The sequence below is a fragment of the Anopheles stephensi genome, chromosome 2 (genome assembly GCF_013141755.1).
Source record: "Anopheles stephensi strain Indian chromosome 2, UCI_ANSTEP_V1.0, whole genome shotgun sequence".
NCBI lineage: Eukaryota > Metazoa > Arthropoda > Insecta > Diptera > Culicidae > Anopheles > Anopheles stephensi.
Window position 1 is genome coordinate 31276744 of NC_050202.1, and position 27639 is coordinate 31304382.

The following is a 27639-nucleotide window of genomic DNA, read 5'->3' on the forward strand; positions in this document are numbered from 1 at the left end:
TTTATTTGTATCAAATTCACATTCATTTATCATAACAACATTCAATCGATGATCTTCCAAACACACATCATTAGATATTCCCCAGGAGTATTCAAAATAATTAACTCATTCTTAATACTACTATAAAATAAAAGTTGTATTACAGTGTAGCAAAAGTAATCCAAATATCTTCCGTTTGTAATCATAAATGCTAGAAAGAATACTTACAATTTGAACATAAGGCATAAATAAATTCACACGTACCACCCGCGACCTGACCGTCCCTGTAAGGATATCAAACAGAAAAAACAAAACACAATTACCGGACAACAACCAAAATTCTAACTCGTGAATTGTACCGTGACGGGTGTATGCGTACAGTATAAACCAATTTTCGTAATGAAATTCGTTGGCAGTGCTGGGGTTCGTGATATCGGCGACAAGGGCACGCAAACCCGGTGACAGCCACCGACCGTAGTGTGTTGTACCCGACCGTCCTGTGCCAATAATGTTGGTGATGCAGCACCAACCGTGTCCACACGCGTGTATGTTCTGCGTGCGTCCGAAATGCGTGCTTATTATCGCTGGTTATTATCATAAATTAAAACCAGACACATCGGTGAGCAGACACGAGCGAGGATCAAGCTCACACGAGCAGCGCGAGCGCCTGGCTGCGAGCAGCGAGGATGAAGCGATGATGGGATGCGAGCTTTCTTCTGAGTGAACGATGAGCTAATTTACTGCACAACGGCAAAAGAAAGCAAGCAAAGCCAAACGGCAACCGACGACAAACGCCTGTGGTGATAAAAGTAGTTGATGAGTGCGCATGAAATAAGCGAAAGAAAGTGAAAATGAGCTTCTGTGTTGTGTTATCGTCCATCGCCAAGCGGCGTGGGAAACATCAAAGCAATTCAAAGCGTATGTAAGAAGGAAGCAGGAAAAACGGGAGAGAAAAAAAAGCAAATAGAAGCAATGCAAACACGGTGCCCAGTAGTATCCTTAAAGCATATTCTAGTGGGGAAGTGAGCGAAGAAAATAAAACACCAGCCCCAACAACGTGCACGAGCGTACGGAATTCTGGGCCGGTCGAGGCTCACCTTCCAAGCGGGCAGGCAAGCAAGCAAGCAAGCAGAAAGATAACAACAGCTTCTTGCACACCGAAGCACCGACACATCTGCTCGGGCCTGGCGTTTTCCGAGGAAAGCGAACCCGCCCCGGGGTGTTCGGGGTGGAAATAAAAGAAGCAACAGCAGCACTTAAGCTCAGGTATTTCTGCCTGCGGTGATGCGCCGCACCAGTGCAGTGTTTGAGATTGTTCGAAATTACATCTGCTGCTGCCACAAAGCGCAAGAATGCGGTTCGAGTCGCGTGGTCTGGTGCGTGTGTGTGTGTGAGTCGCTTCTATCCATTTGAGCAGCCGAAGTAGAACACTGCACACCCAACCACTTGGTGAAGCATCCATTTACTACTGTGCATTTGTGGATGCTCCCTCGTGTGGCTCGTGTGGGACTCCATCGTCTGCTGCGGCACTATTAAGTATTTAAATCTTTTCATGGCACTTCCGCTTTTAAAATGCTACAACGAACCCGGTGACTCCGTCCATCCATCCATCCGTCAGACTGCTCTAGGAAGATTCGCTCTGCCGTAAACAACAGAAAGCAACAGTCGTTCGTTCCGCCGGTCCTGCAACACCTCTGCATGACAGACTGGCCAGGCACAGTGGCACCTGACATTCAAAACATCGCCAGCTCACCAACTGCACCGATCCGAAACAATCCCGAGCGCACCCGAACGATGACGATATTCGCGCGTGGCAAACGAAAGCTCCACAGCTGGGAAAGCTTTCCGTTCGGGTAGCTACCGCTCGTGTTCGGCTCCGTTCGCACTGCCTCACGCACACACACACACACACACACACACACACAACCACACATTCCCGTAAAGGATCCGTACTCTGTCTGTTGCGCTTCGGAACCTAAAGGACGGTGCTGGAACCGCAGCCAACACCGCAAAAACCCAAGCATCAGCGAACGGGCTCGGGCAGGGTGCAGGATGGTCTGGAGCTGATGGGGAGCACGCCGGTTCGGTAGGTTGCCGACGAAGCAGCAGCAAGGATTCCCGGTCGAGCTCGCGCGAGCTCAAGCCGGGACTTTTGGGGGTCGAGCGAGCGAGCGAACGACAGTTTGTTGCTGACGTTTGCCATGGGATAGTGTGCAGCCGTTGGCCGCTCCGGGAAGTTTTATCGCCGTCGTTCGACCAAACCTAGGCACGCTTGGAACCCGAACCTCTCCACAGTCCTTGACCAGCTGTTGGGGTTCCGTTTCGTGAGGTCCGGTGCGTGTGTTCGTGTGCTCGTGTCGTTGTTGCTCTCGGTCGGTGAAGAGTGCCGTAGTGTCAACTTGCGCTCTGTCTGGAGTGGAGTCCTTATTTAAATACAAAACATAGTACGGATGATAGGTGTCATATGTTTAATAGTAGCCGAAAAAAAAATCTGTGATTCAAATTCACCAACAAAAAAAAAAAAACAAATCTCCTTTCCCAGTACCCTGAGCGACGTCGGTGTGCAGCAGCCGAGTGTGACCTTCTCCCCCCCATCTTAAACAGTCGTAAATAGTTCGTTGAAAGCTATTTCAAACAGTTTTGGTTTGGTTGCCATCTGCAGCTAGAAAGTAAGTGGAGATAAGTGGAAAGCTGGTCCGAAAAAGTGTGAAATTATTTACCGAACATCGAAAAGTAATTACTCACACCTGCGGCTCACCTTCTGCGGTTACCGGGAGTGGCACAGGAATGGTGCAGGGTAAGTGAGTGGATCGATGGTAAAAGGAACAGGTGCGATTTGTCCTTTCGAAAGGTTTCTCTGTACCGAAAAGTTGGCTGGGCCCCGTTTTTAGGGAAACCGTTGCTGGTCAAATGTCAATCGGAATTTATTACCTGAAATGAAGAGTGAAAACTGAAATCGTGCTCCTTGTGCATTTTAAATACTCTCCAAACTGTTCCAAGAAAATTCATCAAAATCGCTAGGGGGAAATAATCGTGAAATTGAAGTGAAGTGTGATTGAAAAAGTGTGGTAAAGTGCGTTAAGAAGTGGCCAAGAATCAAAACCAATTAACAAAAAAACCGGGGAGTGAAGTTTGTTCAGTGGGTCGCGTATCCCCCAACAAAGTGTGTGCAGCAGTCGGTTAAATCATTTCCGTGTCGGTTGTATTTGTTTCCCCCGAAATGGCCAATCGAAGCTCGCCCTGATAATCCCTTACCGAGCGTCCCCAACCGAACCGGTGGGTGATGATTAGTAGCCAAAAACCAATCGATCTTCGTTAAAAAGAGCACCCGAGGCGTCGCTCAAATGACGAGTGCGCGGTTTCCCTCCCCAGGCGTACCGATACCCGAGCCAATGGTCTGAGGTTGAGAATTGGGGAAATTTTGGGTTTCAACTTTGCCAGTGGTGCGTCCTCCATCTGCTACTGCTGCTGTTGCTGCTGCTACTGTTTCGGTCGGTTAATTTGATGGGAAAATCGTCTCACGTACGATCGGCTCTGGAGCAGAGTGTTACGGAAGTGGAGTGGATGTAACGTTGCGACGAAGAGGTCCTGGTACGGAATCACCTCGCAGGGAAAGGATCGTTTGCGATACAACGAGCAGCAGAGCAGAGTGTTGTGGTGTTTAAAGTTTGAAATTAAATTAACAAAGAGAAAGGAAAAATAAAGCCCAAAAGAAACGCGGAAACGGTGTGCAGTGATCCGTAGGAATTACGTGAAAGATTGGATCCTTGGAAAGTGTGTGTGTGCCAGTTTAAGCTCCATCGAATAAGGTGTGTGTGTGTGCTTGTGTTTGTGTACATTCTTGTGCCGTTCTGGGAAGCGTTTTAGGATGCGAGTGGTCCAGTGAAATTGATACTGTTGGAGCGTAATTTTACGAGCAGCGTGAAGTTTTGGTTTCAAGCAGACGGAACAAATATTGTGGAATAGCTACGGTGTCAATGTGGCAGTGTGTGTGTGTGTGTGTGTGTTGTTTTTTGATTGGGCTTCGATAACAAAATCGAGTGATTCTAGTGCGTTAAGAAATTGTTTGATAAGTTAATATTCTAGCAAGTGACAACCAACATCTTGGAGCTACCGCTTAAATGGTAAGTAGCAAGCACAATCTATGCACTGTTTTTTCAGGGTTTCGGATCATTTTAAAATATTTTTTTTTTTGTAAATTTGTCAAAATGGGATACACATGATACTCCCAACTCTGTAGTTTTACATTCTCAGGTTCATTCCACTTTCAAGATTGTGAACAAAAGAATGGAGTCTTAGCAAATAATTGCATAACTTCAGGTGTTTTGCATAATGCATTCAGCCTAAGGAATCTACTTTATAGTATATTCAATATTTGATCTTTAAAAAAATCTACATACGAATATTAAATAATAAAATTTATGCTCTATTTACAACACCTTGATCGTTAACATAATTATTTTCTCACCTGGCGCTACTAACGATTAGGGAGTTAAGCTACTGGAGAAGTCCGCTAAACTAAGCATAATCCGATTTTTTTAAATATGAACTGGGAAGTACGGTGTCAGACTTATGACGAGACCATAACATACCGGATCCTATCGGATCCAGATTACCAGTACGAACCTGAATTAATATTACGGTACATCGAAGATCTTGTTTCATTGCAAACTCTGTCGTTTTGTATAAATCGTTCGATAATAGAATTCTTTTGTGTAGTTTGGTCTACACAACAACTTTAAAGAACAGCCAGTTTAGATACCATTCAAATAATTTTACGAAAACTCTATTCTTTCGCTAGTATTTTATTCGATCTAGATGTTTGCTCTTTGGACTAGAGACACTACAACAAAGAAGAATAACGGAACAGTGCTTTTTGCTTCGCAACATTAGAACTGGGATAATTGACGCCCTGCCTAGTCTAAGTTCTATTAACACCTTAGCACCTAGTCGATCGATAAGAGATAGATAACTATTAAGATCTCACTTCAGAAATAGAATATTTTGTAATAGTGATCCAATCATGCAGATGGTTGACACACTTAAAGCTCTCTGGTTAGAAGCTGATTTCCATAGTTTATGACGGCTACTTTGACGATTCTTGAATCGTTCCTTGTAGCTGTTTATTTATTTATTTCCTTTAAATAATCCAATTATGATTTCGTGTGTAAGAGACCAGGACTTTGAGCAGATGACTATATGTTAATGATTATGAACAATAAATAAATACTCGGAGCAGAAGATCTTCCCAAGCATTTTCCTCACGAACGCTCCTTAAAGAACTTCGTCATTTTTTGTTGCCGAGTCCATATTTCAGAGACGTAAATATTTTACAAAGTAGCCTCCTTGTCAATCGTAAAAGGAGTGCTGTATAAAGCAATTTCTTAACGATCTAGTCTAACGACCTAGTCGCAACTTGTTGGTGTCGGTGATGACTCTTGATTTCCAATCACAGTCATCCTTTAGAAAGTCTCTGCTACATATTAGATATGCAAGCCGATGATGTCTATGTCCTCAACGTATGCCCGGATTTGGATTGACTCATAGAATAGGTCCTCCAAAAATTCAATCGGTGATCTCTCGAGCCCTCTTTAGAGCTGGGATGAAGAGAAGACAGGTAAGCCTATCTCCTTGGCAAAGGCCATTAAGATTGACCGAGATTCTTGCTCTAGCTATGCCCTCATATGCAACTTTAAGATCATTTATGTGACTTCAACCACGAGAGATCTCGGATTACTATATTCTGGCTTCCTTGCTTTAGCTGTTGCTGGACTGTCATTGCATCAGATAAAAGTAATTTTTTGCAGAATTTCGTGAAATTCGTAAAATATACGACCTGGACGTTACTACAAGAAAAAAAAATCGTATTTAAGTGTTTAAGAGCAAGGTATACAAGCAATCTGTATACAAATATTCTCTTAGTAAAAAGAGCAGCATTTAAAAGCAAAATCAATTACTAGGATATTCACAATCCGACCCATGTAGGACTCCGAAAATATTAATTTGATGTGCCCCTGAAATTGTAAATTGAAATGATGTCAACATATCTCTATCTTCGATTCGAGCGCACCCAAACCACTTACTCAAACAGCCAAAAACGCTACCTTCATCAAACGTCGCGCTGTCACCTGACAACACACATCTTCACCTTTGCCATTTGCTGCGCCACTAGTGTCTGGATTCTACCCACCCGTCTACAACGTTCCTCCCGTATACGGTGGTATATTGCTAAAAGGTTGCTATCAATTTAACGTGCGCCGTACTCATGGGGCTAGTCCGTCGGGAACAAAACGGGAGACAAATTGCAAATTCTTTCCCAAACATGGCAAACCCGGCAAAACGGCATTTCTTCACCGCCACAGGATGGGCACGAGAGATATGAAAATGTGTGATTTGATGCCCGCCCACACAAGCTTTTCCCAACAGTTATCAGTTCGCAAGAACCGAACGCGGGTGTCTTTGCATTTTTCGTTTCTTCTTGTCGAAAGTCGTCAGGTATCTCTACCTACCTTGATGAGGCGAAGGGATGCTGTTCGAGACGGTTTCTTATCCGGCAAAATCACGATCTCAATCAGCGAGCAACAAACATGAGACCTCAAACGACTTGATGATTGTAGCACCCGATTCAGTCTGTCGGTATGGTTGTGTGTGTGGTGTAGTCGAGTACATGGCGTCGCTTCTTGCACTGTCAGCACGGAGCAGTCCCTTAAGTGTGTGGCATTTTTCACCAGCATACCCTTCTCCTGGCCACAATAGTAATCATCGTGACCATATTGTTCTCACGTGGGAATTGTACCTTTTTGTTTTTTTGCTTGTAACCATCACAAGCAAGAGAATGGTCTGTTTGTAGTTTCGTGTTGGTGAAAATCTTTGTACACGCAACCCACCGTTTATCGTGTAATGGAATCAATTTTTCCCACTTCTGCCTTACTCTGTTTGTTCGGTTGCTCTTTTCCCACTCTGGCAGCAGTTGAAAGTTTACAATAAAATGGTGCCTCACGCTATTAAAGCACCAGCTTCCAGCAGCCGCGTACTAGCCAGAAGGTTTCCCCTTGAATTGGTTGCCCGCTTTAGTCGAAGGGATACCGACGACGTTTATCCGCAGATCCGTTCCGGGACAGTAGACAGGAAAATAGGATGCCAACGAAAAATCAATTGCATTTGGAGATGGTGGCCTTTTCCATAGTAAAAAAAAACCGCCTTGCGTGTCTGCAAACGATGGGGAAGTGCTGGATGGCCGATAAAAAAATATGAACCTCCAAGAAGAATTATTTCGCTGTTTAGTGATTTATTACAAAGTGTTCCTTTTCTTCAGTGTGTGTGTGTGCAGAAGAAAAAAAAAGCTCCACATTACATTCCAGCTGCGCAAGGATTCCTTCGTCCTGGCCGGGGAAGCTCTTCAATCGAACCGAAACCGTACCGCTTGCTTTTTGCGTGGTTGCCTGTTCAGTTGCCATGTCATCGCCATTTTTACCGATTTAACTGCTGCTGAGGGCAGAAAGATTTAGCTCTCGGGACACACCTTCGCTGCGAAGCGGTATCAGTGCGCGAGCTTCAAAAAGAAAATCCTCTTACCGGAGACACGCTTTAACATACGAGCAAGGGCATCCTTGCCTTCATTCCGGTCCGGTGACCAAAAATGGACTGTTCTTTCTGTATTTTTTTTTTGCTTGCTAGTTGCCTGTGGTTTCCCACACACCGACACACACACACACACTCTGTGGGACGGATAAAGGCTGCCTGTACCCGGGTCGGGGTAGCTCGACGCCCTCATGCGGTTTATCTCAGCTGCAGTCAGCATAAATCCGGAACGTGCTTCAAGGCTTTTAAAAATGGGTGTCCCCTGTTAAGTAACTTAGCAAACCGGGGCCGAGGTAGTGGCGCAGGCAAATGGTACGTTAATTAATTTAAATAAACACAACTCATCTGCCACAGTAGTGTGTCGATCTATAACAGAAAGGGCAAAAGAAGAATAAGCAAAAGTTGGGCGAATGATATTAATTTCTAAAGTGAACTTTAAACAGGGATTATTAAATTTTGTATACAAAACATGGTATTTATTTTAATTTCATGCATCATTTTCAAAACTGATGCATTTGATTCATGTTTATTCAAACACATGAATTTGGTTTCAGACCATCAAATTTTATTGGAATTTTAAATTGAAAAAAAGTCTTCAAAAAATCATGAAATAAAAAATTAAATTTTCAACCTTTCTTGCCTTAAGCTAAGCGTTTATTAGGATTTTATAAGTATCCTTCAAGTACAAAATTTTTCCCATAAACATTTATTTATTTATTTATTTATTTATTTAAAGTGTGACGGCTAGTCACCGTATAGTCAACACCGCGTGTGTTGACGAATTACAGTTTCACAAATATAACAAAATACAATAGTTGACAAGGAATTTCCTCCCTGTCATTTGTCTTATCCCGGGCATACTCGACTGTGGATGTGTGACTATTGCGGCGGGATAGTCCAGGTCTATTGTGGTGGTAGTTTTGAAGTGCTATTGGATGTCCGATATATTGGTCAGGTTCTATTGCTGTCTGTGGGTGTGATGGTGGTGTGTATGAAACATACAACATCCTGACAAAAAAAAACAAAACAAAAACAAAAAGAGAACAGCAATCTGGACAGTACAAATATTTGCTTGCGTAAAGCGCTCCTCAATCTTCCCAGCAGTGATAGCCCAAGCAGGCCAGCACCGAATCCAGAAACTATCGGCGAGATTCATCCCGTAACAGCAGGGTCTCTGAAAATCACGAGGCTGCACTTGCCGACCTCCTCCGAACCCAACGCCAGCCAGACCGGGCTCGCCCCATCTAGGCTAGACAGAGAAGAGGAACGCTGTTACTCAAAAAAGACTGACTCCCTTTTTACCACAGTGTCGGCATTGATCCCGGATGCTCTTGCTTCGTCAACGGATCACCCGTGGCACTACAAAAAAAAATCACTTAAGACAAAGATAACACAACGAATAACAAAAAAGGAACGTAGGGGAATGTCTTAGGATTGAAAGGATAATAGGGATGCGGAATCAAATGATAAGACCGTTGTCTCTGGCAAATCGGAAGATGAGCCTCATGTTAGCGAGGTCCCTAGTCGCCAAAATTTCTCTTATTTCTGTACCCGGTCGTCTGCCGATGCTCTTGACTGCGCCCAACAAGAAAGGACTTGCGGTTTCAAACTCCACGCAGGACCACAGATCCCATAAACATTTATTAAAAGAAATATTTTCATTGAAAATTTAAATTTTGTCCACGTCGCCATGATTTTTTCCCATTGTTCACTGGAGATGGGTAGGATATGCTGGTCCGGTCCAGTCCCAAATTTTTAATGAAACACACCCGCGTGGGCTTTAAACGATTTACTAGAGGGTTATTATCAAAATGTCAACAAAACGTAGCTAGGCGGCAAGAACAGGCCAAAAGGACAAACCAAGAAAGGATATTGCGCGATGAACCCTCCACAATTTTATCACACTCTGTGGTCATATTTCGACGAACCGTAGGCTAAAGCAAACCGTATCGATTAATTAACTCTCTCGTCCTTTGCCTTCAGGACATTGAGCCGTTTGACACATTTGAGCTCCGGAATTCGTTTAAAAGCTTGAAGCGTGTTTTTTTTTTGTCTATTATCCTGAAAATTCTTCACTGAATGACTGTTACTCCTTGGAGCTTAAACATCGATCGTACACACATTCCGCTGTGTTTTTCGACACCGTAAGATTGTTTTTGCCGGATCGGTTTCGGTGCGGTTTGTTTGCATGAGTTACGTGATGCTTTTACTCAACCGTGAGTTATTTCCATTTCCGGATGCCAGCGACGTTTTTCTTTTCTCCTCTTTTGTACCCCAAAAACTAACAAAGGCGACAAATAGTTGACATACCACAAACGCAAACTTGCAATATTTTACTGTCACACAAACACACAAAAAAGAGGATTCTCACGTGCGATCCCCAGCGAGTGAAAGGGCCGACAAGCAGGCTCGTGACAGACTGTGGTTCCGGCTTCCAAGGACCTCGTCCGTTTTTTTTTATCTTCGTCATCTCATCATTACCTCGAAACAGGATGAGCGAATTTTCCCTTCGCATACGGGCCGGTTTTTAGCACGCGCACTGACTGAGCGGGATTTAGAATTCATAGGAAAAGGGGGGGAACTGCATCCTTTTGCCGGTTTTGCGCCTGGAATGCTGCAAGCATTCTTCATGTAGCCCTTTTTTCGCCCTTCCGAGAGTTTAGCCTTTCGTATTTTCAAACTGGGAAGCCTTTGTTCCCGAGCGAACGGACGTGAAGCTAACTGGGCTAATCCAGCAAAACTTCGCCAACATTGGCTGGCATTGCGTCAAATGCATTGCAACGCGATACTGCTTCATTTCTTTGGCTCCAGGAGAAAAAAAAACTCCGGAACACCGGTGAATTATGAATGCTACAGTAGAACATTCATACCACTTTCTATATGCATACGGATTGGAATTTTCCTTTCTGACACGATTTTTTTTTCTGTCGAAAATGAAAACTTCTTTTCTTGTGCCGGTGTGTGTTTTTTCCCTCGTACCTGCAGAATATGAGTGCGCGAGGAGAAAACAACGTGCTCTGATGATGGTGATTGTCTATTCCATTCCATTCCGGGAAGTGTTTCGAAGCCTACATTTTTTTTTTGGTCGGCGAATCGTAGATAGTCCGCGATGAGCGACGCGACCTTCCAGCGGGAAAAGCGAAATTTTCTTTCATATTGCACTCTGAAAATTTCATGAACGGGATGCTACGCGGGTATGTTTCTTGCGTGTATAGAAGATACTGTTATATTTGTCAGCCAAAAATGAAGGCGTGTGAGTATGCTTTTTGTGTACAAAACTGAATTTTGATGTTGCTAAAAGATCCTTGAATCATTTGTTTTTGTTTTTGCAAAAACAGCAGGCCAAAACTTCTCGGACATCTCGTTGTTCTTCCATAGAAGATGAAGCAGATGGTCATTTATTAGGTAAGCTTCTATTAAGTAAGTCTAGTCTAGAGCCAGAGTCACTTGCAACTCTACTAACAGTTGACGATTATCGTAGAGACTATCAACAGCTTACAAATTTTATTATTGTTAACGGGGATGGTACCTTCAAAAGATACTCAGCTCAAGAATCTTAACGCGGCTGAACAAGACCCTTTGAGCTGGGTCGTGACACTTTGCCCGTGAAGCGGACCACGCAGCCGATGTCTATTAACAGATAATTCCCTTGAGGTCAGTATAAATACTTCATCATATTGGGGTCATACATAAGTCTATATCTGAAGTATTGGTTGTCTTGTTATATCACAGTCTTGTATACATTTACTTATTAACTTCTAGATATCAGTCAACCTCAAAGCGTTAACAATATTTTCCTTAAAACTAGCAAATGTTTTTTTTAGAGATGGCAACGGATATATGCAATTGAGAAGGAAAAAGTTAAACAGGTGGAAATCTGAGTTGAAAAGACGCTTAGTTAAAAATAGTGAATCTTTGCGACTTTTAGCAGTACGGCGATTAGTAATCAATAGAGGGAGACGGGAGCGTCGATGACGGTGAGGTGCATAGAACCTTTTTTACTGATAATAGAGCGGGAGCGTCAATGGAGTAGGAGATGGGGGAATCAATAAAGGATACTTGCTCATGAATGCGGCGATGCGTCGAGCGTTTCTTAGCCTTAAAGTTGACATCGAACAGGGTTCGGTGGAAGAGTAAAAGTTGACGAGCTAATAACTCCACGACCAGCAAGACGGAAGTAGAGTAAAGGACCTATACCACGTACTTGGATCAATCAGCCAACCTTCTCTAGGAGGAGGAAAGTGCGGATATGATTTGAACCCGGGTCTTGCTATGTGAAAACCGGCACCGCTATCGCTTCTGCCACAATGCCCCATGACCATGAATGCCTGTAAAACGCTTTAACCAGAAAGCTCCAAGCTTGTTAGGTCGGTTATCAGAAGGCGTGTGATCATTGACGTATTGTTAACAGGAACAAACAAATATTTCAACTAAATCCCAGCACTTTCACACAAACAAGCCAACACCAAATATGTGAGAATCTTGGTGCTCGGTAACACGTATCCTTTAATGCGCTTTAATCATCAATCCCACACCAGCACCGGCCGGTAACATTCAACATCGACACTTGTTTCGATGGCTGGCTTCGAGCCCCTAATCAATCCTACATCAAGATAACGCAATCCATTGGAGCGTTATAATGAATGTTTGTATTATAACCAGTCTCGTCATCGGAATACCTCCGACCGGGCGGCAGTAAGCTAATTAGTACAGATGTGCAACCATCCACTACCGAAACTTGCTCACATCACCTTCGATCGGTGGTGGACCCAGTTGGGAGTTGGTCGATTGGGATGGTCCGCCACGGTACGGTACAGTTGCGCCCACCCAACTCGTCCCAAACTCTTTCCATTTTGTGACTACAAAAAACAGCTGAACCGTGCGGACGAAGTCTTAGTCTCGGAAGGATCAAGTGTCATTAGTTTGAGGTAGGCCAATTAAGTCAGTTAACAAGCGAGCACTGTCTCGTTTTCCCGAAACTTGGCAACAAGCCGGTGAGAATGAGTCGGCTGAGACATCGGAACAGATCCATCAGAATTCAACCGGCTCAAGCAGCAACTTGTCACCTTGTTAAGCAACTTGCTGCGAGACAAACTGCCGTGTGAATGTTGCTAACTTCCTGCGAAATGATTCAATTGTCAGTTATACTTGTTTGGGTTATACCTTTAGCTCACCGAAAGGAAAATGCTGAAAGTGAATAGCTTTTTCCTGTTAAAGTGACATCAAAACATTTAAATCCAACGTTAAGGATTGATCGAACCATCTGAGCTTTAAAACTATTTCCCATCCATAACCGGAATGAAAGAGAAGAAATAAAATCCCCTATCCCCAACCGTCAATGTTTTGCTGCACATCCCTTCGGATGAACGGTGAATGTGAACGATTGCCCCGGTCTTTGAGAGGCAATCGAAAGGATTCGCTGGGATGGTTCACAAATACGACAGGCAAATCGCTACACAAATCGAGCGGAAGCGAAAGCACATCGTCGTCCCGGGGCATCCTTTCCAGCGAGCGAGTGACAGGATTTCAAGGAAGAAAAGTGAAACCAATGCGGCCACTTTTGAGCTGCAGTGGAATAAATTGAACTGCTCGATTGGAAAACGGAAGGAGCAATTTGTCCTAACGTCTCTTCGGACATATTGAACGGTCTGGGCTGGTATTTTATTTGTCAGCGATGATGATGGGTTGGATTGGAAGATACAATCTCGGATCCCCTGCTTCCCTTCCAGAGGTCATTTAGGGTTCTCGAGTGAGGAATGAACTTTGTTCCTGGCAGAAGTTTGTTCTTTACTTTCTTTAGTTCTTTAGTTTTTAGGTTTTTGTAATCTTTCGGAGTTTGAACTGCGAATGCTAAACTCCGTACCATTTGTGGTAACGTTCTTTTAATGATCTCGAATAAATAAGAATCAAAGTAAACTTTAATGAGATAAAGCAGCTCTGCAAAACGATTCCCGCGGAATGACTTGAGCGAATGTAGAAGGATTTCTGTTTTCTTCAGCAGACACCATACAGCCGTTGGCTCGTTAAAGCCCCAAAACAGATGCGGAAACATTCTGCTCCTTCGATCTCTATTGATATTCAGATATTCGTTCCCTGGCGGTCATTAAGCGTGCCACGCAACCCCGCGTGTCGTCCATCACTCGACGCCTAATGAAGCGATAAATTGTTTTCTTCTTTCTACCGCTTCTTATCTTTTTTTACCCGTTTTGTCGGTTGGCCACCTAATCGCATGTAAGAAAGACGGACCGAAAGACGCAGTTGTACTAAGTTGTGGCCCAACCATTACCTCTATTGCCGACGGCCTTGCTATCACGCGAAAGATGTTTCGGATTCGGAATGAAACAACAAAAACTGCGAGAAGATACTAATGTTGCAGTCTTGTGGGTGGTTGAGCATCAGGTTCGTTTGCCATTTTGTGTACATTAAATTGCTGGCGGAACGATTAACTAGAACTACATATTCGTTCGGGAAAGAGGAACGCTCTTGTTCGTTGTATGTTCCAGTGGCACGACATGTTGTGACCGTTTAATGGTCTTTAAAGCGGCCCATTAAATTTTGCGAGCCACGCCATTGAGCAAAGACCAACCGGTACGATTGCAAACAATAGGGTTAGGAGACTACAACTAGTCATATTGGGAAACTCCATTACACTCCATTAGATATGCCTTCGTGTGTTTTTCTTTACAGTGTTTAAATTGTTCTCTCAACCGCAGAAGGGAAATCCTCATTGTTTGAACGTGCAATAGTGGTTAAAGATGTGGTTTTGTGAGGACAGAATTTATTTCTAATTTCAGTCTTTTTTTTATGTGACATGAACTCAACAAGATAAGCTAAAAATTACACTTATTGGTTTGTAAAATCTGATCGATTATTTAAATAGCTAAGAAACTACTTTTTTTCCTTTATTATTATAATTAGTATAAGCTCGGTCCAAAGCTTGATCGGACTGGACGTACACCAAAGAGCCTTTCGTTGAGTACGGATCTTTCAGCTCCTTGAAAATGTTATAAATACTGGTTCAATTCTTAGAATAAACTCTCTTTTTGCTGCGCTCTACAACAGACCGTTGTACAGTGAGAACCGCCGAAAGGCTGTTACAATAAAAATTGCCCAATCCGAAATTTATGGGATTTTAACATAGCACAGGGTTTGTCAGTTGATAAGGCAATAGCATCTAATTTTTATGGCAGCCTTCTTAGATGGAATGGCAAACAAATCTTTTCATCATGTGATCATTGTGATGTTCTCAGACGATATTCTCATAGTAGCCGTTGATATTGTACACGTCCTTTCAGCGCTCGGATAAGTGCGTGGAATATTAACAGCTACTATGGCAATATCATCTCAGGGCATCTCCATAAAAGGTATTTGATTTCCCTCTCACCTGAAGCCGCTTCCAGATCAAGTACCGTTGTTTGCCATTCCATCTAAGAAGGCTTCCATGAAAATGGATGCTATTGCCTTATCAATCGAAAACCCCTGTTACGTTGGTAGATTTATCACAACAGGTGAATAGATACGTTTTAGTCTTGCTCCATAAATTGTGGCACAAAAATTTAAATAAATAGTTTATCAGTTTTACCAACGAAACTAGAACGACTTGAAAAACATAACTGTATTAATTTGACAGCTGTCAGTTGATTAGATTATGAGTTGAATCTATAGAATAAACAAAAAAATCTTTTTGATGTGAAAAACTTTGTCAAAACCACAGTACAATGGATGAATAGGTGTTACGCGTGCTCTGCACTTTCACCAACAAACATGAAGTATTGGTTTCGTGGGTTATGTGGCTGTAGTGACATAACCGATGCATGACGCCGTTCGAAAGTTCTGAAAATAAGTTTTGGATAACTGTAAGTTAACATTGATTGAGATAACAGAAACACTTACGATATTTAAGAGTTTTACGCAACATGGATGCCAAGTAAGCTGTATGTACCGTGTCATCAATAATAGAAAACGATGGCAAAACTTCACGCATTGGGGTTTGAGTTGCTGTCCCATTCATCGTACTTTCCACATCTGGCCCCAAGCGATTATTTCCTGTTGGCATACCTGCATAGAATTCTGGATGCAAAGAAATGTAGATTCAATGATGTGGATATTACTTTTGACCTAAAGTCTGAACCGACTTGCTGTCAAAATAAGGATGGGGATCTGGTCAGTTACCAGCTGCAGGTAACTCAAGCAGGGCCCTCTCGCGATGGGCTCAGTATTTTGATGAATTGTTAAATGATCAGTTCTACAAAGAGCTATGGGCTCCACTAATAGATGACATCATGTTACTGAAACATAGCATCGACTAGACACGAAAGGCTATCCGTCGGTTCAAGAAGACCAAGGAATACTGTTCACTGATGGAATATTAACCAAACTGATGATAAACGATGGTGCAGTACTCGAACAGGTAATTGATTTGAAATAGGTTTTGCACCGTCGTCTGCCAATCCATTATCCCGATCTTTCTGGAGGATGCATCAACGTCATCGCTCCATCCCATTTTGGGCCTACCACGCCTATTCTGCCTATGTGGACTGCCTAATAAAACTTTACAGGCTTGATCGTCCAGTGCCAGTCCAGTACCATATCCAGCCCACCGAAGCCCGAGGAATATAGTATTCCGCACGATGGTGAGACGACTGTACAGCTCGTAGAGCTCGCCACTGTAATGGCACCTCCATTGTCCTTCCACATTTATCTCTTAAACCAACCTTCTTGGACAGAGTTCTGCACCGGCATCGTCCGAAGTAACAGATATTTAGAGTACAGAAGTTTCCTCAAGCTGTAGTATGACTTCTAAGCAGTCAGAACTCTTCCGTGTTCTCCATATCAATCAGAATTTCACATCAATGTTTTTGTCGGTACTGACTTCTGACCCCAGAAAGTTAAGCTTAAGACGACTCCAAAAGGTTCGGTCACCTGGTGATACCACTATCATTTTGATTTTTACCTCGTTAATCTCAAACCCAAGTTTTAGTGCCGCTCGATCGATCCTTTGGTACGCTTCTGTGACTTAAGAGAGCCAGTACTGATATAATTTGCTTCAGTATTTTAGATGTTTTGATGATTAATTTAAACGATAAATACAGAGTAAGTAAACAAAATGATGAATTGCCAAACATAATTAAAACAAAGCAGTTATTTCTTATTACAACATTCAACACAGTTATGTTCACCATGCTCCCACTGTGCAGTGTTTTACTTAATCTCCGTAATAGTTTCAATGTGTCACATCTGTCTAACTGGGCCCAGTCAAAAGATAGTAGTTTTAAACTATTTTCTCTAAGCACACATAGCATTCTCTGCCGTCGCTTTCCAACCGTGCCAGAGTCGAGCTTTCCACTTCAAACCGAAATATCCCCGAGCGTTCCATGTGTGTACGATACATCAGTGCCTTCTCGCTTATAATACCTTGCGCTATCCTTCCTTGCTAGCGGCAACAAGCTTTTGTTTAACTTTTCCATATCGTCAGTGTGCTTCATTCGATGCTCCACATTCTAGTTCCGGCATCGGTTCCATTTTCTCTTGTTTGCACCCACGGCGTAGGTTCACTCCGGTATCAAACAAAACTATCCCAACGCTCAGCTGCAAACAGGAAGCTACAAATAATTTCGCAAAACATGAAAGAGTTGCGTCCAGAAACAAAACAAAAACGAAATAGGAGATGAAAGCCGAACAAATCCTTCCCGTGCTTGTAAGTTTATTGTAACGATTTGTCGTTAGTGCTACATTGTTTCGTTCTTCTAGTGACGAGGGAAGGGCGGCCACTAGCGTGCTCGTTGAATAGCGTTTCTCATTTCCAACGAGTGAGTCCTTGAAGTAATTCGAGTGGCAGACACCGTACGCGTGGGACACTGTTGCTTCTTTTCAAGGATGCGGCCCTCAGAAATGGGCGCCGGCATTGTGAATCAATCCTCTTAAGAATTCGCGAACCATGCACACGCGCTCGCTTTTAAAGGTTCCGCCAAATTTCGCAACTTCCGTGGCGCGCGTAGCGAGTTTGTTGTGTTTTAAGCATCTGATGTTGAATATGTGTTCCCATTCTCAGCGGCATGCACGGTCTCGCCATCTCGCCCCATATGACGTCATACGTAAGCGTGAAACAAAACGTTCCGGCGACACCGTTTACTCGTTGCACACGCGTGTGCACAGCATGGTTCTTTGATTTTCCCGTCGACTGATGATCTTCCACGAAATGCGCGACCAAGCTGTGGAAAACAGACCCGAACCCGAAATTTTCAACGCCGGTGAAGGTTAGAGGACCTTCAGAACGAGCTCAGACACGCCACGCGTGTTGGCCCGGTCGGATGGTTTCATCCTTTGAAATCAAATAGCATCACTCGCTGAAGCCGAAGCTGATGGTTGGCGTTTCGAGGGGGTACTTTCATCGTTCGGCACGGAAAAACCGACACGCTTCAACTGTCGCTTCCAGGGCCAAGTTTAACAGTTGCCACTACTGCAGCTAGTTGGCCTTTTTTGTTGTTGCTTCTTCTTTCGAGCTTAAGCTCAGGATAGTTTATAATTTTCCTACAGCACGTTCCAAAAACGATGGCACCGTCAGACATGCTCTTGGACCGTGTCAACTAACTGCTGCAGGATTACCCACCAAACGGGACTGGAAGCCTATTTGAAGAGAGAGCGAAAGAGGGACCTTCCAACCTCTTTCACCTTTTCCTTCGCCGTTCAAACAGCCATAAAAAGCATGACCGTATCCATTGCTACCTCACGACCTATTTCCGCAGCTCATTGCTTTTTAAGCTCGAATGCAAATGGTGACACTGGTTGTGTTTTTTTTTCGTCTTTTTCGTCCGACATGTGCAGTGCATGCGATAAGCGGTGCACTTGACACATACGAGTACAACCATAACCTATCCCTGCTCTACTCATGCCACTCACCACGACAGTAATGACGCATAGTGTGTGTGTGTGTGTGACCTTCTGCACCGAAGAATCCTAGACATGCCGACCGGGTCCAATGGCTTGGTGTAGTATACGAGTACGAGTCAGAGGGTGTGAAATTAAAAGCAATCCGCAGTGCCGCAGGTCCTGTGTGTGCAAGGTGTTATCCGCCCAGAACCATCCACAAGGCTTGTGTACCATACAAGCCCTGTGAATAGTTTGTTAACTTTTGCGCCACGTGTTGTACGGTCGGCGTGTGCGTTACTTTCGCGCCCCATCGTATGCGCCCTACTGAAATGGTGATGTTTGTACGCGGAACGGAAACGACGGGAATGTTTTGCCAGTGGCGTCGTGTCAAGAGAGCGCGAATTAAGCGCCCGAAGGTAGGCAAGTGTTCGGTGAGATGGCGTACCAAATGAAATTACACTTACTGTGGCGGCCTATCTCGATTACGCTTAACGCTGCTGAGTAATGTAATGAAGTGTTTTTATTAAGAAGCACTTAATTTAAGGTGTCGTTTCTGTAATAAGGTTGCTTTCCTTTATCTTAAGTTAGTAACGTAGAGTAGATGGCAGAAATAACACTTGTAATTTTTAGTTGTTATTTTAGAAATTTCCAACAAAGAGTCAAACATATTTTTATCCCAAAATAATCAACAGTTATGAGTGCAATCAGTTTTAAAGATCCAATAAGTTCTAAAGATATAGCAATACGCCCGTTGCTGATGAATACAAAAAAGTTCTAAGGATATGACGACGGTACTGGCCGTCTTGGCATATGCTTCTAATGGGCAGTCAAAAGGTATCTGATCTGTCTCCAGTATCCTTGCCTGAGAATCGCATCGGCTTGTATGAAATCAATCATTACCCGTCATTGTAGTATTCTAGATAATGAAAAGCCAGATCTTCTTCTTCCTTGGGCCTGTCATTTCTGGCTTTCTTGATGTTTTCGGCTGGACTTGACTCTACCCGTAGCAAATTAGTCAGCCCTGCGTACGGGCAGACGGTTTTGATGGGATTTGAAACCCGGTCATTCAGCAATACGGCCAGGCCGTTCTTTATGAATAAAAAAAAAAAAAAAAAAAAAACCGGTCATTCCGCATGAAGACTGGCGCTGCTGTTGCTTCGGCCACTGGACTGCCCCCATCAATAAGCAGATCAAATGGCCAAAGAGAGTCCGTCGGATGGGCTTTTTTTCGACAGGCTTAACATCCTACCTCATGAGCACATGCGTCCCCACAGTCTCTCTGCATGGATCGGTGGACACAGAGTATGCAGGACACAGATAAGCTCGAGAGGTTTATATATTCGATCACCTCCCGAGTGCCCTTAAAGGCAGGATTCTATGAAATCTTAGAGGATCATCCATTGATTTCAATGATGTTGAAAGGCACCGAGACCCCCGTTGGGAGCGGCCACCAAGCATCCCCTACTTGGGAGCCGTACACCTCGAGCCGGGGGCCTATTGTCGGAATGATATGCTCACGCAGATGCGCAATGGATCGCGATGGGCTTAGGTGTAACTATTTCGCATCTCCAGCGCATAGGACGTACAGGGCGTAGACTTCAAAGCATGTTGATGAACTCGATCCTTCCATGACGCTGCTCGATCCTTCTTATTGGATCCAGTTCGGGACATCGGCAGAACGCCAAACGTTCCCGGTCGGGATCTTCTTGGGAGCGAGGATGATACCTACCTGAGGTCTATTTTTTCTCTCCTTCTACTTGTATTGCTTGTCGATTATAGGTGCTGCATATCGCTTGTATGTATCATTATAAACGACTGATTAAATGAATGAGTGCGATGCTAGAGAGACTTGGTATGGCATCAACGAAGTATCCAGGATAAACCAGAACCTACTACATCGTTACAAATACTTGTTGCATCGGTCGACCAATACAGGCAAGTTAGAGTAATGGAAGATCTTTAGCTCTCAAAATGCATGGAATAACTCAAGAAAAACAAACTTCAATAACTGAAGAATTGTGATATCCCGCACGAACACGTCACAAACAACAGGAGCACGAATTTCAATTGAGGAAGTGCTGAATTATTCGTACTTAACCAGGAAAAAATACCCTTTCACGGTTTGGAGAGGGACATGTCTTCACACCATTGTTAATTAGACTCTATTGTTTAAAAAGTCGTAGCAATATAGCCCGGCTCGTACTATTAACTAAAACAACTTGAGTTTTGATATTGTTATGTACAACTCATCTGTAGTTTGTATATCGCTAAATATTATACTTGCTTGATACTGCTTGCTTGGCATTGCAACCTCGAGAGGTCTCGACCTTGCATTTCTAGCTTTTTAGTGACTTGGTTTTACCCGTATCGGGATTGTCAGCCCTCAGCCCTGCGAAAAGTATTTTATACATTTTGTATATTGGTTGTACAAGAAAGATATGTCTAGCCCTTTTTACGTTTGGCTTCATAAACTCCAGAGGTTATAAACAACTCATCATAGTTTCGCTAATGATTTTCTCAATACTGCATATTCAGTCCTGCGAAAGAGGGCATAGTACGGAAAGCATTTGGAATCGAAGCAGTCGTGTATACAACCAAACGGGTATAAATTCACCATATATTTAACGTTACGTTCTTTGAATGTTTTAAACATAAATTTAAAATTGTCTGTCTTTCCCCTAATTATGGTGCTTATATTCTTTCATTAAAAAAGAACCCTTGTGGTTTATTCATATGATTACTTTGTGCAGGTGTGCTTCAAGCGGTACGTGTTGTGCTGTCACGGCGCAAAGTTTTGCACCTTAGAATAGGTAGGACTTAAACTGTTAATTTACATCACGTAACACACCGCTCAGACATGTGCTCCGTTTGTTGTTACTTCCCTATTTATCCTCATTTTACTTGCGCTCCAATGAGCTGTTTTCGCCCCTCGGGGGAGTTCTTATCTAATTTATGCCAAGGACTAGCCCAACCCGTCTCTACAGTGTTACAGTAGTCGCAGGGCTCGTAAATCCCAGTCACCACACACACGCAACGTAAACAGACAAGTAAACAAGGCCACAGAGTAAGAGGTTGCGCCACCGAACGGAAGCTCCCCAAAGTCCCGGAGCTAGAAATTTCCTGGTTAAAGATTTACAAATTATTCATTCAACATCCCGGTGACATTAATCAACTATCAACCCGTGCCCGCCAACCCAAAGCTAGCGTACGGGAGGGGTTTCGAAAAACAAAAACTGTTTACCACCAAACCCGTGGTGGGAAGGCTGTGTTGTTTAGCTCCCATTGCATACAAGCTCGTGCTGTATTAGCTATTCCGAAGTCTCGACCGCTTGACCACTCCGAGGACAATACACGCGGTGCGCGGTCGGATGGGAAATCGAATTTTCTTTACGTTCGCATGCAACATCGCGTGTCTCTCGCGCTTACATTTTTCCAGAAAAGCTTCCCATTCGCTGCATGGGCCAAAGTCTGCTGTGCCTGTTCGTGCAGCTAATTTGCTCTTTATCCTTTTGCCATTTTTCACGCCAACCGACTCTGACATACGAGGTGGTGATCATGGGTCCAGGGTGTCCCTTTTTTGCTGTGCGACCGTTTCTATCACACCCACGGAAGTCGGTAAAGGCAATGAGCCAATGGTCACTTGTTCTTGTTATGCTGTGGTCAACACAGCTTAACGGGAGAAAAAGCTGCGAAACAAAACAAAAACTGGGAGTGGAAAATCCAATCCCACCAACACGGACCGATGTAAAAGGTGCAGCAGCAGCGAGCCGATTTCACTGCATCTTGCTGCTGTTTGGATTGCTTTTTTTTGGGATTTGTCTGCAGGTGAGAATTTCCACTCGATTTCACCAATCGCTTTGCTCCACATATAGAAGCGCTCAGGCCAAACGTCATGCGTTGTATTAAGATCGAGCGGGCCGATAGCCGGAATTCGATGTTCTGGGCAGTCGGAAATCGGATTGCTAGCTTTCGGGTGGTCACAATCGTATGTACACGAAAATCCCTTCAGCCGGTGCGTATTCGGCGTGCCGAATTCGAACGCACGCCTCAAATAGGCCTAACTAGGCAGGAAACCTGTAGCGTAAATACGATCGAAACTATGTGGATCTGACTTCTCCGGCGGCTTTACCGGTTCGACAAAGGCTAAACATGGACTTGTGGACCGAACAGCCTGCTTCAATTCCAGATCCTGTCATCGTCTAAACGGTGGCTGCCGTGGCTTCTGAAAATTGGTATGTCCGGCATTGTACTAGCATCGGATCGGATATTAGAATGCCGAATTGTGTTGATTGGTCTTGCACGAAAAATAAAAGCCCCGATTGGCAAGATGCGAACAGTAATCGAACGTAAGTCGGAAACGCGCGATGGGAAATGGCCAATGACCACCACAACGAACGTGTTCTAGGGGCGTCCGAATTGGATCGATGACAAACAGAGAACCAGAGTGTATGGTGCATGACAGCATGAAGTCTGGCTTCCTCCATTTTTTTGTTGTTGTTGCCTGCCTCCATTTGTACCCTTGTTATGGTCCTGTATCCTTTCACTGACCGAACACGAACACTGCCCGGGTGACAAACCACTGGCAGTGGCTACTGGAACTGTTCGGCAAAACTAGTGATAAAAACGAACGACCAGCCCGGTGCGACCAGCTCACGCTCGCCACTCGGTTCCCAATAAATGAAAACGAAATACCCAAATTGATCCCCAAACTTGGTGGCTGGCGAAGGCTTCCGAGTGGAGCGGGAAAGTTGGAGGTAGGCAGGCATGTCGTTTTATAGCTTCTAACCATGCAATTTTCATTCCATTCCATTTATGGTGATATACGATCGTTGTTTTCCTTCGTTTGACCGTGCCTCGTTGCCAACACTCGGCTCGAATCGAATTCCTTCTTGTTCTACAAAAAAAAAAAAAACCCACCGACGACGATACTTTCACTCGATTTACTTGCTACTCGGTGTTCTTGCCAGTTTGTTTTTCCTTCCCCTTTTTGATGGGGAATTTTTAGTTACCGTTGTTTGATCATTCCTTTTACCTCTCTGGTCTTTCCATGTGATGCAATTGCTTTATGCGATTGGTTCATTTGATTGCGTTGTTATCGGCTGTTCCGTTCGGGGTTTCCATCGCATAATTCTTTCCCCGTTGAGGTAGGTTTCTCATCTTGACACTTGAATTTCCGTTTGCATTGGGCGAATGGATTCCTCCCATCGGCGACCAAAGCAGCAAAAAAAAAACTGCAATCTATAAAGATTATCACGCCGATGGAATTGGTTTTTGTGGTGAACTTTTTTGTAGAACGGTTGGTTTTTGCCGATGGTTCCGATGCAAATGGGCATTAAGTTATAGTTTAGACATAATGCGGTTATCCTTGAGATATTATGTCGTGCAAATCGTGCTATGAAGCTATCGTAATCGAAATTGCAACGACCTTCAACTTTTCTGTAATGAACAAAATTTTATTATATTCAATCAAATCATCCAATTTTCATCAACCTTATCGGTTATTAAATTTATAGGACATTTTAAAGTTTGATTGAAAATAATCCATTTCACTGTATCGATTTCTTCGCCTAAAATCCCTCTCCCACCGTGTCGTTACCCTAGCATTTAATCTAAGGCAATTAGGGTAAAACGCTCTCTGTGGTGCAATCGCTACTGGGTTGTCATCGTCTTTATTGCGATGGAAACAAAATCCCTAATCAAATCATCTGCTGGCAGTGTGGCATCATCGCACTTCATCAAGATTTCACATCCTCCACGAAGCCTTCAGAGCTTCATTTGAAGATGTGTGTCGTGACACATTCATTCAGCTTAGGAAAACTGTCTTAACGATGATGAGAAAATGTTTCCTCTAAATTTTCTGCGAGATAGTTAAACTCCATAACATGAAATGTTTTCTATCAACAAGCGTTTAGGTTCAAGGGAAACAATAGTTCTAATTACTATAGTCGAGCGTTTGATAAAAGTTCTGTAATTCGAAAAATCTGTATTTTGGCTGTCAAATTGGCTATCCGTAAGACAGTGCAGAGAGTTTGAAACTTCGATTCTGACTCTTAGGCTCTGGGACTCTGAGTCCTTCGTGGTGTTGAACCTAATATTCCTGGACGAGACTTTTGCACTTAACTTGTCCTGGACTGCACCTCTTGTGGACTCGCTTCCCACCGGAACACTGTTTACCGTTTTTATATACGGGATAAATGGACCGACACGCTATCTTATTCTGGATGCCGTTGATATAATTCCCTGTTCGGTGTTATCGGACAATAATTGCATAGGTAACTTATGTTCGCCCTATTTGACCTGTTGAAATGTAGATGCAATGCGACCGCATCGGCTTAAATTTAGGGATCTTTGAAGTCGGTAAGGGTTAGATTTACCATCTTCAACATCATCGTCATCTATACTATAATGTTCATCAACTTCGTAATCAAAACTAGAAATACGAAACTAGAAATGAACCTAGCGACCTCTTAAGGTCATGCCTGCCTATTTCTGGCGCACTAAACTTATTGATACTGCATAGTTGGATAGTCAGTCCTCACTGTTGAGGAACGGTCCAGATGAGACTTGAGCCCCAGTCCTACCGTGTGAAGACAGGTGCTGCTGTCACATCTATCACCGGGCTGCCCCTTACGAATATTGAGAGAGGGGTGAAATTGTATTTCACTTCAAAGTTGTAATACACATTTGGCTCGACTTTTTATCCAGCACCAAGAAAAAATTGAGGTCTCAGAGACCCATAGCCTCTATTAATTTAAACAAAAACCATCTAGCTTGAAAAGAAAGATGAATAATAAAAAGTTATGTCGTTAAATTCATCAATTTTACAGCTATGATTGTGACGACTTAATGAATACAAAAGCTTGGTAAAGATTTGACTTCTCCAACGCAAAGCCATAAACTGTGTTTAAGAGTTTGTCTGTTGGAGAGCCATAATCAGCTTTTACATACATTTCATTCGCCATGCACCGAGACTTTAGAGAGAATAACTAAAATCGTAAATCCCAACATGCCAGATGGAAAGTTGCACCAAATTAGTCAATTAGAAATACTTGCGAGAGTGAGGAATGATCTTTAACAGGAAAAGGTACAACATGATCTCTCCGATGCAATAGCAGTTACACTTGTTAGTACCTTATAAGGTAGAATTCAGCACAAACTGACTACTGATAGAACTCAGGTTAGACCTTGGGTTAGAGGTATAAACCTTAGGTTTCCCTTGCAACAAGAAAATATTTTCATCCGTCCTGTTTGCTTCTAGCTAGTGCGTAAGAATTTGGTCGAAAAATCTAATTAACTTTTGCTCTCCGTGGCTTGTGCAGGAAAAACGTAACAAAACATCGTTCTAAAATTCGAATCATTTACGTCGGAAAACTCTCGCCCGTATTTAGTTTCTTTAATCAGCAGGTACAACCATTTTAGCCGATTAGAACCGCGCGATAGCGGGCTTTACGTAAGCAAACAAACGAAACTTTACCCCTCAGATGATGATGGTCAGGTTAGTGGAAAACCGAAACCTCCCGGTTGGGAAATGAGGTTCGCTGAGTTCTACCTCCAGGAGCAGACGTATTGTTGTTTTGCTAGTCTGCTGGCTCTGCGACTTTTGGCAGTGTCCATTGTCTGTGTACGTTTTTCTTTTGTTTTCCATTGGGAAAAAAGCTAGCTTAACAGCGAGTTGTGTTTTCTAAAGGCAAGCTGATAGCTCACTGTCTTTTAATCTTTAAACAACAATCATACACAACAACCAAGTGCAAAAAAAACGGAAACCGAGATGATAGCGCTTGATTCGTGTCGTTGTCTTGCACAATCCGAATGATGAACGGGAGAGTCAGAGAGTTTTGGGGGACAAAAAAAAGGGTTTCCATTGCGGGCCCGAAGAAAACAGTCGCCAAAACAACAGGATGCAAACAGTGGGAATGCTAAATTTAGTGCACAAAAACGCCCACCCCAGAACCACGGTCCGGGTCTGCCTCCGTGATCTTATCGTTTTTCTTTAGCATCTTTCCTTGCAAGAATGTATTTTATTTTACCTCTTTTTATTGGGAGCTGCCGGTGTGGAGAGTTGTTTTTCGACCGAAATAACTAGGTACGGTGGGCCATTTTCGTTTGGGGTACTGCCGACAAGATAAATTACCGCTCGTTCCATTTTCAGTCGTCAGCTTTTAGTCAGTGAAAGACTTGCCGGTCAAGCCAGCCAGGCAGCAGCATGAAGTGTTGGCCGTCGCTAAAAGCATCATGTTCGGCGGTAGTCTGGACGCTCGTACGGGGTCACGGCAGCATGGGGAAAGCGTTCCGGGTTTATCGTTTAACTTTGGGCGTACAAATTGCACAGTGCACCAAAGCCTAAGTGAACCCATACAGTCAGTGGTATGTAATTCTTAGACTTTGTCCAGCCCAAAACCAAAAAAAAAAGAAATTCAGAAAAAAGCTGGGACGTGAAATGAGGTTTTTGGGACGACCGAAACAACTGAACGGGAGGGACAAGAAACGCTCGTTCGATGGAATAGAAATGGGGGTTGTCGGTGTAAAACCGCACGTCCCGAAATTTATCGACAGCCATTGCTTTTCACAGTGTGGCGTCGTGCTTTGGGCTAAAAGCCAACCCGAGCCCGGCCTTTTTATGCACCACCCAGGAGCAACACAGTTCGCACTTGGGAAGGGAAGGGCCATGGAGGTTTGGGATAGATGAGCGACGATTAGTATTCCCATCATGTATTCTATCAGAGTGGTTGAAGATGAGAGATTTTAAGCGCTTGTTTCATCTGCTGATCGTTGTCGTTGTTTGTCAAAAAGATTTTGGACGCGTGTTTAATAAAGGTACAGACAGGCATATTTTCCGAGCGATGTAACAAGTGCGATTGAAGGAGATTTAACCTATTAACCGGCCGTTTAACATGCTGATTTATTTGAAAATGTTTTAGCGGCTGCAGGTGAAATCCAGTCAGATGTATGTTCAAAAGGATTTTATTCAATTTTTTTTTACATTTAACTTTAGTCACCAACATACTATGAAAGGATGGCAAGATTTGCAGACTTCATGATCGAACATGGATTCAAACAAGGGTTGCTTTAGTTATTTTCTTATCAGGTGCGACTTTGGCTGTCGCACTTAGATCATTCCCATCTCTTTATGTCAGTTTAAGTCTTACACACCGGTCATCCGGTGTCATTCCCATAACATGATCAGTCTACCGGAGCTGCTCGTAGAGCTCA

At 43.5% G+C, this 27639-nt stretch overlaps 1 protein-coding gene across 1 annotated transcript in view; it reads left to right on the forward strand.

Annotated features, from left to right (window-relative positions):
* The first annotated feature begins 2030 nt into the window (after nt 1–2030).
* Nucleotides 2031–27639, forward strand: part of LOC118507986 — a 92028-nt gene continuing 66419 nt past the window's right edge. Inside the window, exon 1 of the mRNA XM_036047353.1 lies at nt 2031–4103. The gene's annotated coding sequence lies outside the window, so the exon portion shown is untranslated. The remainder of the gene's footprint in view (nt 4104–27639) is intronic.